Genomic DNA, 15,126 nt, shown 5'->3' on the forward strand with positions numbered 1-15,126 from the left:
TTTGATAATGCCATTGGCTGGTCTACAAAGATGATATTTAGGTCCTCAGGACATGACTGGGCACAAAAGGGGTTGTCTTGTTATCCCATGTTTTCTGAGCTCAATTCTACTTAGATAATTGTTTTACCAAGTGAGGAGTCCTGAGAGACTTTGTGGGGGAGAACAGAGGCTGGTTTTGTTTGCATTTTCTCATATATTATATCAGCAGGTCTTCACGGTATATCCCAAAGTGACCACATTGCTTATTTTTTGCTGGGATCAAACACCATACAGAAACAACCTAGTGGTATAGGAGAGTTCTTTTGGCTCAGGTTTTCAGAAGTTTCAGCCCATCTGCGGTCATTTGTCTGTGTGCTCCTGGGCCCTTATGTAAGCCTGAACATCAAGCCAGACAAGTGTATGGAAGAGGAGATTGGCTGTGTCATGGCCAGCAGAAACCAGACTGAGGAAGGGACCATCTATAACTTTAGAAGGCACACCTCCAGTGACTTACTTCCTCTGGTGAGCTCCTACTTTCTAAAGTTGCCAGAGCTTCCCCAAATAGCACCGGCAGTTGCGTTTTAAGCATTTAACATACAGTTCCTGTGGAATCCAGTTCACAGTCAAACCATAACAGCTTTGTGGGATTTCAACTGCTGACCTGTGGCAGAGAGGACAGGTCCTTACCCAAGTATACCCTCACGTACTCGCCCTGACTTTCACCACAACCTTTCTGTTTGGTGTGCTGTGTTACTGAGAGAATGTAAGATGCCTCAGTGAGTTCAGACAGACAGGAGCATGGGACCAATACAAAAGCCTTCCAAGGAGAAAGAAAGCTTGGCAAGGAGCTGGGCTGCTCACAAAGGCACTGCCAGATCTATACCACACCATCCCAGGATCCCTGTTTGAAACAAAATCACAGAGGCTGGTAGTAAAATGTGGTCGCAAATGCTCAATAGAAGAAATAGAGTCCTAGCTAGAGTAGAGATAAAATTAAAATGCTAAAGGGGAGTATCACAGAAGGGAGATAACGGAAGTTCAGTTAGCAGGGTAGTGTCTCCTGTATCCTAAATCAACAGAATTCCTAGCTACAAGGTGCAGAACAGAACTAGTCCCCAATTAGCAAGGCAACCAAACACATTTGCCTTTTATGCCCGGGAGCAGGGGACTGACTAAGCGCCCTCTGGGGTTTCTCCCAGCAGGGACTTGGCTCTTCCTTAATCATATGTAACCCCTGCTCTATCCGGTTTTCCTCTAGTAGGAGGGCGGAACTACTGTCCCCACCCCATGCATATCGGTGGGAACTGCAGGGACTTGGTCCTCTGGAAGTTTATCTGTCTAGGTGTGCAGTACAAGAGGCACTAGAGTTTACCGTGTCAGGCACCTAACACTGTCTGTACCGTCCTCTTTTCATCTCCAGGGGACAAGGATCGATCACGGGGCTCAGTGTTAGATCCCTGCAGACTGACCCATGGCTGTAGGAAACAGGGGAATCTTTTCAGAGCAAGGTGCTAGACAGCCTGATTGAATGGGAGGTTTCATTTTGTTATTTAAAAATGAAATCTTGGTTCTAAGGCCCTGACTTGCCTGTGGCTTTTTAAAAGAAAATTAAACATATGGAAGTTCCTAAAGGACTAACACTTGGGGCTCCCTGATGGACAAAGGGAGCGGACGCTAACCTTTGTGTGATTTTTTTCTTCTTCTGTGCTTACTCTGTTTTGCCTTCCTCCAAAGGGCACTGAGCCCAGAGTCTAGGAGTTTGCCATTTACTTCTTTTTAGGGAAACACTAGCGAGCCTTCTTTCCCACAGACATCACAAGCTGGCCTGAGTTCTGGGAAAGCTTCACTGAGGTCTCTGCAACTCAGGGAAGGACAGTGCCAACCTGGGCAGAGCAGAGCAGGGGGCGGCCATCAAGCCCTTAGCGCCTGCCACTGCATTCTGAACACTAGGTGGCAGCACGGAACTTCCTAAGACTCCAGGAGAGGCGAAGCTCAAACTGAGCAATTCCCCCTTAAGAAGGGCACGCACAGAACCATGCAAAATGGGAGCAGTAATTCTGGGACGTGGCTAATCTCTGTAAGTCACCCGATTGCAGATACAAGTGACAGCTGCAATAGGGGTGATGTTCTCTCATTCGCTGTGTCACCAGGATGCTATTTCGAATCTTCTTGAGATTAGAAAAAGGATTACAATTGCCCCCAGAGCCTTGCTATGTAATTTTTATCAGCCTTGATCTCTGAGTTCCCCCAGGCTGTGTGTGTGTGTGTGTGTGTGTGTGTGTGTGTGTGTGTTCACGCATGTGTGTCTATTGTCTGTACATGCACAAGGAATAGCTCATGGTGTGATGTAAGGTTCTTATAAACGATAGGTTTTGCCATTAGGTCTGTATTTCTAGGCTGGTTCCTTGCTTCAAGACTCTTGGCTTCTCAGTTGTGCTCATTCCCTTGGATTCTGTGGCATAGCATCAATTTCATAGCCATGTAGTCAGTGCAGCATAGGGCCACAGACCAAAAAAAGACTCTCCATCTTTATTTTAATGCTCCATGGTATCATTGTTTTAAAACATTTAGTGTTTTTTGAACAAGGGGCTTGTATTTTATATAGATATTGTGACCAAGTTGACACATCCCCTAAAGCTCAGGAGATGAATGAAACACACAAGTTTCAGAAAGCTCCTGAAACTTAGAAGATTCATGGGTCCCAACTCAAAGTTGTATAAATGTAAACATCTCCAAGTTGAGCAGGGAGCTCCATGGGTGCATCTTTTATAAGTTGTTGCTCCTGGTGAGGTGGACTTTTGGGGGATACAGCTGTCTTTCAGCCCTAGTGTTCCTGAAAGTTACCCCAGTGAACATATTGGTTCATTAGGACAGACTTGGGTGGGACTGGTTTCTTGGATCTGTTGTCAGCACCCTACCTATCGGGGGTAAATAGATGTTTGCTCACATCTCCCCAGAAACACACACACACACACACACACACACACACACACCCCACATTTCCACTGTGTCTGGTCTCCACACATCACACAATTAGCCCTACTGCAGAGAAGCATGGCCAGGAGTAAATTCTCATCAAAATCTTGCCTATTCTCTTTCCTTAACTTAGAAGAAAGCTATACAAAGTGTGGGCTTTGGGTCAGATGGACTTGTGCTGCTTGTGGAATGTCCTTGGTATTCTTCCTGAGGCTTCCTCCTCTCTGGGAGAGCAAATCTGTCCTCATATTATGGAGTACAGTGACCGTTAAATGTCAACATGCACATACCACTGTCAAGCACTTTGTAGACACTCAGCAACATCACTTGTCTCTGTACCTATCACTCCTGGACATTAGCACCAATTCCTTCTAGGTTATCTCCCCTACCTAGCAGATGGACCCAGCTGGATTTAAATCTTGGTTACATTTAAAAGTGAAGCAGCATTATGGCCAGCTCTACATTCCAATTTCCTGTCTGTTAAAAGAGTTCCTTTGTTTTTAGACAAGGTGTTGCTATGTTGTCCAAGTTGTTTTGGAACAGTCTGTGTAGCCCAGGCTGGCCTGGAACTTATCATTCTCCTGATTCAACCTGTTGAATTCTGGGATTACAGACTTGTGTCAGCTATACTTGGCCCTTGAAAGCAGTTTATGATGCCTAGGTCTCTGTTTAAGGCAAGAGATGCATGGCCACATAGTTCTAATTTCTGTACCTTGGGATAGCTGCTTGTGTAGAACTTCCTACATGTTCTAGAACTTCTTCTGAAGAGAGTTTCTGTTGGAGATGCCTGGAGATGCCCCTTCCAGACATCCCTAATTAGCTTGATAGATTATACTGTTGTAAGGTCTTCTCTTCCAAAGGCCCAAGGACACCTGACAAATGGCCATTAATTCTGGCCTACCAGTTCAGCCTATGGCAGATCTCTTGCCTGGGCATGTTTGGGAAGCCTGTAGTTCACTGTCTACCTCTGTTCAGGACTCTTGTGTGGTCTTCAGTAGCTCTTGTGGACCTCAATCCTTCATGTGCAAGCTGTGGTTAATAAGTTACTGATGGAAATTACTCCTGTGGACAAATGCTATGAAAATGAACCAGCATGGAAGCATTTCTGTTAAGAGCAGAAAAGGCTTCACAATGGAAAGAACTGAAGTACTACATTCCAACAATTTGCTCAAGTCAAAAATCAAGGCTACCCTAAACAATATACTCTTGCAGGCAATGAAACTTCCTGTTGCTGCGTCTGGTGTGGGAGTGTTCAAGGGACAGAAGAAAATTCCTTTAAACACCAAGATGGTTACAGGTCATTTGCTCTCAACTTAAAATATCAAGGAGCACAAGAGGCCAAGTGAGTCCTCACTGGTCTCTTCTGGGCTTCCATAATCATGCCCAGATATTTTCGTGAACTTGCCACCCTCTAAATTTTTATAGTTTTTGATAAATGTCATCCCCACATGTTACTGAGTTTGGACAGATCATATCTGTTATGTGCAACAACACCCTGCCTTCTTCTCATTTGAGGGAGGGGTAGGGCTAGTAGATGTGTTCTCCACCTGGCAAGCACCATGCTCTGGCCTTAGGGAATCGCTGTAATGAGTGCCAGTATAAGAGGGTGGTCTAATCAGTCTGCTGCTTCAGGAGGCAGGCTCCACAACATGCTAAGAACATTCTGGAGTGTGGCCTATGCTGACTGCTATGCTTTGGCTCTGGAATGTTCCTCAAAAGTTTGTGTGTTAAGAGCTTAGATTCTACCTGGGAACTATTAGAAGGTAGTAGACTCCTTAGAAGTAGGGTATTATGGTCATCTGGGGACATGCCTCCCTTTTCTTTGTTTTGCTTCCAAGTCATTTGGTGAGTAGCTTTGGCAAATGACCCTGTTGTGACGTGACCTTCCTGGTAGAGGTCCAAAAGCAATGAGCTTGCACAAATCATTGACTGGAACCTCTAGGGCAATTCTCTCTCTCTCTCTCTCTCTCTCTCTCTCTCTCTCTCTCTCTCTCTCTTCTCTCTGTCTCGTCTCTGTCTATCTCTCAATTTCTCTCTCTTCTCTCTGTCTCTGTCTATCTCTCAATTTCTCTCTCTTCTCTCTGTCTCTGTCTATCTCTCAATTTCTCTCTCTTCTCTCTGTCTGTCTCTCTCTTCTTTCTGTTTCTCTGACTGTCTTCTTCTGTTTCTGTCTTTGTCTGTGTCTCTATCTCTCTCAATCTCTCTCTTCTCTCTCTGTCTCTCTCTCATCTCTCTGTCTCTGTCTCTGTTCCTCTCTCTCTCTCTCTCTCTCTCTCTCTCTCTCTCTCACACACACACACACACACACACACACACACACACACACAGAGGCAATCTCTCACTTAATGAAAGGACACAGCTTTGCTACATTGATGAAAAGATCCTTCTATAAGTAACCAATATGTTACAGTAACTACTGACAGGAGCTTAGCTTTCTTGAGTTTGCCTCGGAAGGGACCCCTGGAATCTCATGGCAAACAGAGTCTGAGACAGAAGAACAGCTTCGTCTTCTAGTTCTCAATCCCAGCCCCCTTCAGTATTGTGACTCACTCCTCATCCTGACTGTGGCCTTCACAGCAGGAGGCTGGCTGTGACCTGCTCTCTAGACATCAAACTAGCGGAAGTGGAGCTATGGCACTGAAATCTTTCTCTAGGGACGAGGATGGACAGGACTCTATTTCAGGCTGACACTTTTCTGAAACCCATAAAGCTAATGGTCTCTAGAAGCAGCTACACTTTACTCCTATGCTTTGAATAATCTACTTGTGGTGATACAATTAGTAAATCATTCTGTCTATCCTCCATCTCTGGATTGTGTTGTATACAATAATAATCATCCCATGCTGTGGCCCTTTAGTGTTTACCAAGTATTATAGAAATGGCTTTCATTTATTCTTTCCCCAAATATTTCAGAATGGTGGCTGCTGTCTCCAATTTCCTAAACAAGTGGAAGGTCAGAGAGGCTGCAGCACACCTCAAAATACACTGTATGGAATGGGGCCCAAGTGATTGGGCCTTATTATGCATCCTTTCTCCAGTAAGTTCTCGGAGGTGAGGAATTTCTACCACTTCCTCTTATACAGGCAGTTCTCAGGACCATGAGATGTTTGCGAAATCCCACTTTCTGTTTATAAACCTGGGACCCCTGCCCTCCTCTATTTCACTGAGAGCATTCTATAGCTCTATATATCTGTAGATCACCTCACAGTCCTACTCAGCACTCTACACTTTGGCTTTCAGTTCCACCACTGGGTGAGCCATCTCTGACATGCATCTTCTCACTACAAGGAGAAGATGTCACATCCCACACTGAGCTGCTGAGATGTCTCTCTGTGACACACATAGAGAACGTGCGGCAGGCAACACACTGGAAGTGACTTTATTACTTCCTCTTTGCTGTGCCTCTGGTTCTTTGTTGTTTGAGAGCATCCCTGGGAGTGGATCTAAGTTGCAGTTGGTGTTTTTCCTAGGGAAGGCATTCTCTTTCTAAGATCCCCAACAAGTCATAGAAAAAAATCTTAGAAATACTCAGGGGCCACCAGAAGGAGGGGGAGGGGTACTGTGGGGCCCATCAGAGGGTGAGGGAGAGGTACTGCAGGGTTCAGAGGGTGGTGGGAGATAGATACTGAAGGGTCTGTCATTGGGGAGTGGAGGGATACTAAGGAGCATCAGAAAGTAATGAATACAAACTCAGGGTAGCTGGAGGGCAGTGGAGGGATCCTTGTGGGAGATGAATCAGAGGCCAATAGAGGAAGACTCAGTGGCCAATCAGCTGTGGGTTATTGTGTCTCTGATGATGTAAAATTCTTTTATAGTCCATGCTATGCCCCTCAGAGGCCTAAAAAGTAGCCACAAGGTGCTGCCCATGACACTGATTAGTCCAGAAGTACCAATGCCTTTTACATGGGCAGCTTGTGCTGTTTCTGGCCTCTTGGCTGCATCTGTTGGCTGATGTATGAATTATCTTCAAATGGCATTTTTGCCTTTTATTGCACTTTCTCTCCAGTTACCACTGAAGAAGATTTGCATGTGGTGCATCCTCTCATGGCAAGAGAGTGGCCCGTGCATCAAATGTGGTCGCTCTGGGCCTGAAGGATTTACTACAGCTCTCAGAAGTCCCCATCAGTTGTCACCCCATGGGACCCATGCATGAAGTATATGAATGTTGGTTAGGGGAAGCAGGGCAGAGAAGGCCTCCATGCTCAGGGTACATTGGCTCTAGTCTGGGCAGGACTTTAGATTCTGCTCAGTAACATACTAGTTCTGTGACCTGAGAGACAAAAGTGTGGTGTGTGTGTGTGTGTGTGTGTGTGTGTGTGTGTGTGTGTGTTGTGTTTGTGTATGCATGTGTTTTACAGGTCATTGAACATAATAAGGTCTTACAGATCTTAGGCATGCATGCTACTACTCAAGTACCTCTCTAGACCCCTTCTGACTTTTCATTTTTGAGGCAGGATCTCATCAAGTTTAAACTCAACTTGAGCATACTCAGGGCTCACAATCTTCCTGCATCAGTATCTTCAGGTGTGTGCTGCCAGGTATGGCCAGGCTCTTAAAGTGGGGCTAATATCATGTTCCTCCTAGACTACCTGGAACCACTAAGAGGGAGGGAAACCACTCCTAATCCCCCACCCTGTTCTGCTGAATGCAGCTTCAGCCAAGCTCATAAGCACGAAGGTTGGTGTCATTAGGGGAACATTGGTGATGCAAAGCCCTCACTCCAATGTGTATAGGTACTTGTGTTAAATCCTCAAGAAAACTGTGAAATGTGTTTCCCACAGCGTTGTTGCTATCTCTCCCTCTTGCGTGTTGTCCTGTTTGTTTCTCTTTTGCTGTGATAAAACACTGACCAAGAGCTACCTAGGAGAAGAAAAGATTTAGTTGGTTTTAAGGTTACAGTCCATCACGGTGGCTGCTGTGATGGCAGGAACTCAAGGCAGGAGCTTGAAGCGGAGACTGTGGAGGAATGCTGCTTGCTGGCTTGCTTTCAGTCTCACATTCAGTTATATTTAAAAAAAAATCCAGTCCAGACCCATCTGTCTAAGGGTGGTACCACCCACAGTGGGCTGGACCCTCCTATATTAATTAATTAGCCATTGAGTTTTTTTTTTTCTCCTCTTCCTATGAAACTGTAGGTTTGTATCAAGTTGACTGTGGAAACTAACTTTAACACACACGGACTGAAACAGTACACCAGTTTTAATTCATTTTGGACTTCACTACGGCAGCTGGCACACAAGATAAAAGACCAGAAATATTTTGGATTACAGGGAAGTGGACTCTTTCATTTTTCTATGATTGTTGTGTTTTGTTTCTATTTGTCCGGAAGACCCAGGAGGAAGAATCATTGGTTATTGGCTGCTGCTATTAGGTTTTCAGTTGTGGGATATAGCTTGATATTTTATTAAACAACAGCAAAACAGCAGCAACAGCAGCAGCAACAGCACCCAAAACCATCAACTCAGTGACGAATTATGAGTCCAAGGGACCTGGCTTCACATGAGTCAACTTGAGTTTTGCCTCTGTGTGAAGTTGGTAAAGTTACTTTGCTTCTCCAAGCCTCAGCTTTCTCATCTAGAAGACAAGGATGAGGAGGCCCATTGGCCTCATAGGGCAGTGTGCAGCTCTAATGTGGGACTAGGTTTAAAGCTTCACTGTAGCGACTGGCCGTAGCGAATGTGTCTGGATTCATTGCTGTATGATGGGTAGTGCTCTTTGGACAAATTTCTTCTGTCTATAATATTGGTTGGGTTTGATACATCTAAAACAGTGGTCCTCAATGTGTGGGTTATGACCTCAAATTTTAGATATCCTTCATATTAGATAGTTATATTACACAATTCACAACAGTAGCAAAATCACGGTAATGAAGTAGTAACAAAATAATTTTACAGTTGAGGGGGTCACCACAACACGAGGAACCGTGTGAAAGGCTCGCAGCTTTAAGAAGGTTGAGAACCAACCTTTTATCCCTACAGGAATAAAAAGGAGAAAAAGGAGTTTGTTTGCCTCAGGTGTTGCACCATGTCCATCCATCGATTTGGTTCTGGTTCCGTGCGGTATGCTCCTGATGACGTTGTGGCCAAGCATTTATGCCTCTGTTAACAGTCGTTCAGGTAGCTGCTTTGGTGTGAAAACTGAAGATTGAAGTTTATAGATTGAACCTCAAATTACTCCTAGCAGCCCAAATTGCTGGATAGAAATCTAATCTCATAAATATTGGGGAAATATTCCAATTTCCAGAAGCTGGTAATAAACCTCAAAGCTGAGAGTCAAGGTGGAAACCCCTTCTTTGGAAATGTTCCAGAAAAGACAAGGTGTGGATGGGGAAGCTTGCCAGAGGCTCAGATCTTGGTATTCCAACCATCTTTTATATTGAAGTGGGATAGAGTGGCAGCAGAAATGTAGGTTTGGCTGTCCTTTTGGGCATTTGGCATATCAGCTAAACACTTGGGTGAATGGGTGCTGAGTGAAGGTGGGGAGCAGGTAAGTGATGATCCAAGCAGCCACTGCTTTTGTTAGTACCCTCAAAAAAGCAGCAGAGCGCAGCTCCAGAGAAACACCCAGAAAAGGGAGCAGCATTTGTAACCTGTGTGGGTGTGGGGTGGAGGAATTCACTGCTGACAAAGGATGCTTTTCTTCCAGAAGCCGACTTTACCGTCTGTTGACATGCGCTGCATCCAAATTGGATGGACAGCCCTCTCTTAGAGATGCTTTGAGTGAAACATTCACTGCAGACCCTGGAATTGTTCAAAATATTAAGATAAACATTGTTTCTTTGCAGCGAATACAGACGGTGACAGAAAAACACATATATAGAAACATGAGGAATGATTGAAGTCTTTAAAAATCCACCAAAGAGTACCAATTAGGCCTTTGCTGCTCTAATTCCATGTTGTCATTTTGAAACACAGTTCAGAATGGCATACAAACAATTTAATTCTCACTTTTTAAATATAACAATTAAGCAAAAGCATTTCCACATGGTTTAAAATGTTCATAAACAATAGGGATGGCATTATAACATCCTGTTTACTTCTGTACGTGGTTCTACTAAACCATCGCAGCATTGACACACCAGCGCTTCAGTGTGTCAGACACCAATCTGTAAGATTTATATTTGTAAGTTCATCTGTTTCTCCAAATCACAGTGTGAGGCTTGTGCTATTGATAAACTCATTTACAGGGAGGACCCTGGAGGGTAGTCCGTTGCTAGAGGTCACTCAGCTGCCAAGTGACAGGGATGAGATTTGAACCAATGCAGTTGGTGCTTCAAGGGCTTTTGGCAGGACTCTCCCACTATTCAGGTGCTCTATTCTCATAGATGGTCAGAATACTCTTTCTTCTTTACAGAGAATTTCCATGAAGGAGGTCTCACTTCTTTGTTACATTCAGGAGTTAGTGCCTTCAGCCCCGGTTGGCTCCTGGAGGATGGTTACGGTGGCTACTGGTCACATAAGACTCAGGATTCTGGGGCCAATACTGACATGAAAGCTCCCACTGTAGGTAACAGAATCAGCATTAGAACCTCTTTCTGATTGCTCTCTAGTCTTTTCCTTTCTATTTTCACACACACACACACAACACACACACAACACACACACAATACACACACACACACACACACACACACACACACACACACACACACACACACCAAAACATCTTTCTAATGAAGAAAGACAATGAAATCTTTTAAAAGGTCAGTGTCTAGACAGTGTCATCGCTGGTAGAGATGGGGACTTATTAATTATAGCAGATTATCTTCTGCCCATTTCCATGTTTATGGCTTGGCTTAGAAAGCCTTGGGTTTTTCCAGAAGCCTTTTAAGTGTCAAGAAGGCACATCGTATCCCTTTTGTATTGGTCCTTAAGAGGAGGATTCTGCATCTGAAGGGTGAGGTGTAAGAGTGGCTCATCTGTTTCTAGACTTCTCAGCATAGAGGTACACTTTTTCCTGGGACTCTGCTCCTCTAAACTCAACCTTGACCTAACAGGAAATACCCCTCCCACTCCTACTCCCTAATGCTTCATCGTGCTAAACCATCCCCGACCTTATCTCCAGGGGAATTCTACTTTGACAGGCAAACTACTAGGTTTCCCTGGGGCCCAGATAGATTTCCAGGAGTAGACCTCTAGCAATGAGTGAAAAGTAGAGGTGAGGATACAGGTTCCCTATAAAAGGTCTGAGACTCTATCCCAGGGCGGTAGGATAGAAGAACTGGGCGAGGAAAACCAGTTCACGCTGGTGGCTAACTGGAGGGCCTCACATAAGATTTCAAAACTTGGTTCTCAGTTGGTGTTGTATGAGAGAGAGACGATTAGATTCGAAGGGCCTAATCTCATCAATGAATTAATCTATTGACAACTTCATAGCTAAATGACTATTAGTGAGGGACACTAGTTGGGTGAAGTGGGTCGCTGAGGTGTGTCCCTTTAAAGGGCCTTCCTTGTTCCTAGCCCCTCATGTATTGCATGTCTTGCTCTCTCAGACTAAACCACTGTAGGGTGAGTGGTTTTGTTTTATCAAGTGTCCCTCAGATGCTCAACCTCACTTTGTGCTCAGAAACAATGTAATAGACTGACAGATTTCTGAAACCACGAGACATACAAACCTTTCCCCCCCTTCAGTTGTTTTCCTTGGGCATTTCGTCACAGTGATGGAAACCTCGTTAGCACCATGGCAGAAGAATTCAAATCACTTAGGGTACGTGAGTAATACTGAGAGTCACAGGAACAGAAAGGCAGCTTTGTGGAATGTTTACTGTGGGACTGTGAACCAGGCCGTTGAGAGTTTTACTGTCCTTTGATCAAAATAAGATTCTCTGAAACATGACAGAAGTTGGAATCCTTTGAATGTTGATGTTGCAATGGGGATGAAGTTCTCAGATGAAATTAAGACATATATTTCCCTGAACATTAAATTTGACTTCATAGATGTGTGTGGGAATAGAGGGATTTCTCTTTATTGTACCAATCCTGAGGCAGGTAAGGGTAGTGTTTGTGCAACTGCAGGGGTCAGTCATTCATGGAATCTGTCAGACCTGAGAGATTTACTTCTGTCCCACATCTGTGTGCTACCCTAATGATCTCCTGCTGGCCTCCCTGGACCTGGTTTTCATGTGTCCAGTTTGTGATACTTCAGACATGCATGTCTGAGAGAAAGATAAAGCCCTGCATCTTGGCCAGCTTGGCCAAACATAGCAACCCATGAGCCAGGAAGTAAGAATTTGATATTCCCCTTTCAAACTAGCTCCTATGAAGAAGCATGCACATGCTGAGCTAGAGGCTCCCAGTGAAGAGTCACCAACAAATAAACGGAATATCTGGATGCAGGTGAGTCAGCTGCACAAGCAGAGCCAGGAACTCTGCAGGAAGGTGGTTAGCTCTGGTGAGAGCCCATCAATGGCCCATAAATACTCTTTCAGTATCTGCAGCTTTCTGTGGCACACAGGCCTTTGTGGAACACTGTGGATGCCACCAGAGCTAGGGTAATACTTGTGGTCATGTGAGGACAGAGGCACAGACAGCCACTGAGTGAGTTGATGAAGTTTGGGCAACACAGTTTATTCTATTTCTGGGCTTCCTTTCCACACAGCTCAGGGAAAGCTGTCGTTATTTCGCTGAGTGAGATGAGGGAGAAGAAACAAGTTAAGTGTCAGCTGCACAGTGTAGTCTTGAAGAAGGTTGGCAGGAGCCAGCAGCCATCCCAGCTGTACCAATGACACTCCAGTTCTCCCATTTGGATTCAGGCTTCAGCAGATAGACTGTTTGCCACGTGTCTGCCTTTCCTGGCTCATGTTTCCCAACAGCCACAGATAACTTGGATGAAGTTATTAGTGGATCTGATTGTCTACCTTCAACATCATACATAAACATGCATGCTTATCTGTGTGGCTTTCTGGCCACCACTGAGAATAGGTAGTGAGAAGGTCGTTATTATCTAGCCAAATATGTCTTTCTGAAGCTATGTGGCTTCTTGACTTGGGTCTGTTGGCATGAATTCCTCACAGGCTTTCAGATGTGTCAATTTTAGCATGGAATTCTTGGCGGATTTGTCAGGCAGTGAATAAATCAGAGGTCCATACCCTGACTATTAAGGAGAATAGGAGGCTAATTACCAAGATTTCAAGCTCATTAACAAAGCCAAAAGCCACAGAATCTGAGGTAAAGGGCACACACACTCGCTGTTAGGGGGACCTTATTGGTGGGAGGTGAACTTTGCTCCAAGGACTTGGTAGCATGTTTTAAGACTGGGGCAGGGTCTGCAAACATACACATACATCTCTACCAGGACTTTCAACTTCAGAGCAGGCTCCTTGGCACCTTGGCATTATCATGGGGATATTGGGGTGCAAACCTGTCCTTGCAAAGGCCATGCTTTTGGAAGACCGTGTGAAAACCCAACAGGTCCCTATTTGGGATGGGTAATTATGGAGGCCAGACTCACAGGACCTGAGGTAAGCTTTCCGTTATCCCTTGCTTTCATGTGCATTTGAAGGAGAAACTGAAGTTGCATAGCAACCAACACATTTCTAGATCATGAGGGGCTCTCCAAGGCACCGATGACAGAGACTGCCCAATGGGAACTAGGTTGAGACAGGAGGATGCCACTCTCCTGAATGCTTAAGGCAGGTGCTGGACATCTGTGTCTCTGCTGGATCCCATGTCTCCCAGAAGGTTCAATCAGAAGCTAGGCTTTAAACCTCACCCCTGAGTCTCAGCATAATTACAGGGAGGGTGTGCTTTTAAGCCAGGGACAGGAGAATGGCTTTTAAAGAGGGAAGGTGAGGTTTCTCAATTTAGTTTACTTGAAATTCCTCGTGAAGAGTTTCAGATTCTAAAATGGAGTGTAGCTGGCGTTTGCTTAAGTTTAGGGGATGGTGTAGCTTTCTTGGTCTCTGAAAAAGAATAAAAACTACCCCAGACTCCCACCAGCCAATTTCATAGCAACATTTGCAGTGACGAGGATGAATCTGAGCCAGCGATGGAACATTTGTGGAATGCATGGGGGACTGGAAACCAAGCTGAGAAGTGTTCCTCATTTGAGACTTTAGAATACTGTTAGGGCCCTCCTTCCCCACCCCCACCGCCAGCAGTTGATGGCTTGTGTACAGCTGCTGTTTGCTTGTCTCTGAAACAATGAATTCTGAGCCCACAATGAAGCACACATCCAGAGAAGCTTTACATTCCTCTGAAAAGAATACCTTTCCCTTCCTCCCTTTGTGATGAAAGAATCACGTAGGGGTTAGGCCATGCGATGTGGGATTTTTGATTTTAAATCATTTCTGACATAGTTCTAAGATAAAGGCTCCGGAGAAAGGGACCCTTGCAGTCAGTGAGACACAGCCTCACTGCCTGGCGGCAGCGCCAGAGAAAAATCAGGAAGAAAGCTTTGGAATCCTTCCAGTCTCTCCTTTTCTGTTTACATGGTGGCTATCGATTCTCCAAAGAGGATTCACACTCTGAGCAGCAAGGAGCTATGTTTATGTTAATGCGAACACTCGATACCTCCTCACTGAGAACAATAAGGCCCATCTATCCACACACCTCCATTTAACTGGACTGATCACGGAGACGGGCCGGTGTGAGTACCTAGAACAGGAGAGCTTTGGAAGGGAACCAACTCAGAGTGCAAACTGAGAAACTGAGACTTGGGTTCTCAGGTTGGGGCGCAGATCTCTGCCAGTTATATGTGAGCTCTCCCAGGGGTGTATTAGATGCTGTTGGCTCAGGTGCGCCACCTAATGCCAGGACTCCGCTATCACCGCTGGCATTTCTGAGCTCTGTGGTGTTGGTGGTGGTGGTGGGTTGATAACATTAAGAGGGGAATTAGGAGCTAGTAGTGAGGGAGTGTCGCAGGGAGGGAGAAGAGGTAGGGAGGTTACAGTGGGGGGATGGAATTGAGAGAGGTGACAGTGGGGGGGTGGTTGTGAGGGGGTGGTAGTGTGGGGAGCACCGGGGCAGCAGCAATTAATCTGTTTTTTCCTCCTTTTCATTTTTCTCATCTTTTCTATTTCCCTGTCTTAACTGCCTCGGCTCCCCTCTCTCCACCTGTCTCTTTGGACCTAAATAGATTCCTCTTTTCTGTTTGGAAACCACATATTATAACTATCTACACATTGTCACCAAAACCAATTTGTGCAAACTAACAGGCTTATCAGTGCCACTG

The 15,126-nt window shown here is 45.1% G+C and overlaps 1 long non-coding RNA gene across 1 annotated transcript in view; it reads left to right on the forward strand.

The window, feature by feature from the left end:
- LOC120096361 (uncharacterized) overlaps positions 1 to 14,799 on the forward strand; it is a 54,947-nt gene extending 40,148 nt beyond the window's left edge. Inside the window, exon 3 of the long non-coding RNA XR_005492780.2 lies at positions 8,091 to 14,799. This is a non-coding gene — a long non-coding RNA (uncharacterized LOC120096361). The remainder of the gene's footprint in view (positions 1 to 8,090) is intronic.
- Positions 14,800 to 15,126: the final 327 nt, after the last annotated feature.

Source organism: Rattus norvegicus, chromosome 13 (genome assembly GCF_036323735.1).
Source record: "Rattus norvegicus strain BN/NHsdMcwi chromosome 13, GRCr8, whole genome shotgun sequence".
Lineage (NCBI taxonomy): Eukaryota > Metazoa > Chordata > Mammalia > Rodentia > Muridae > Rattus > Rattus norvegicus.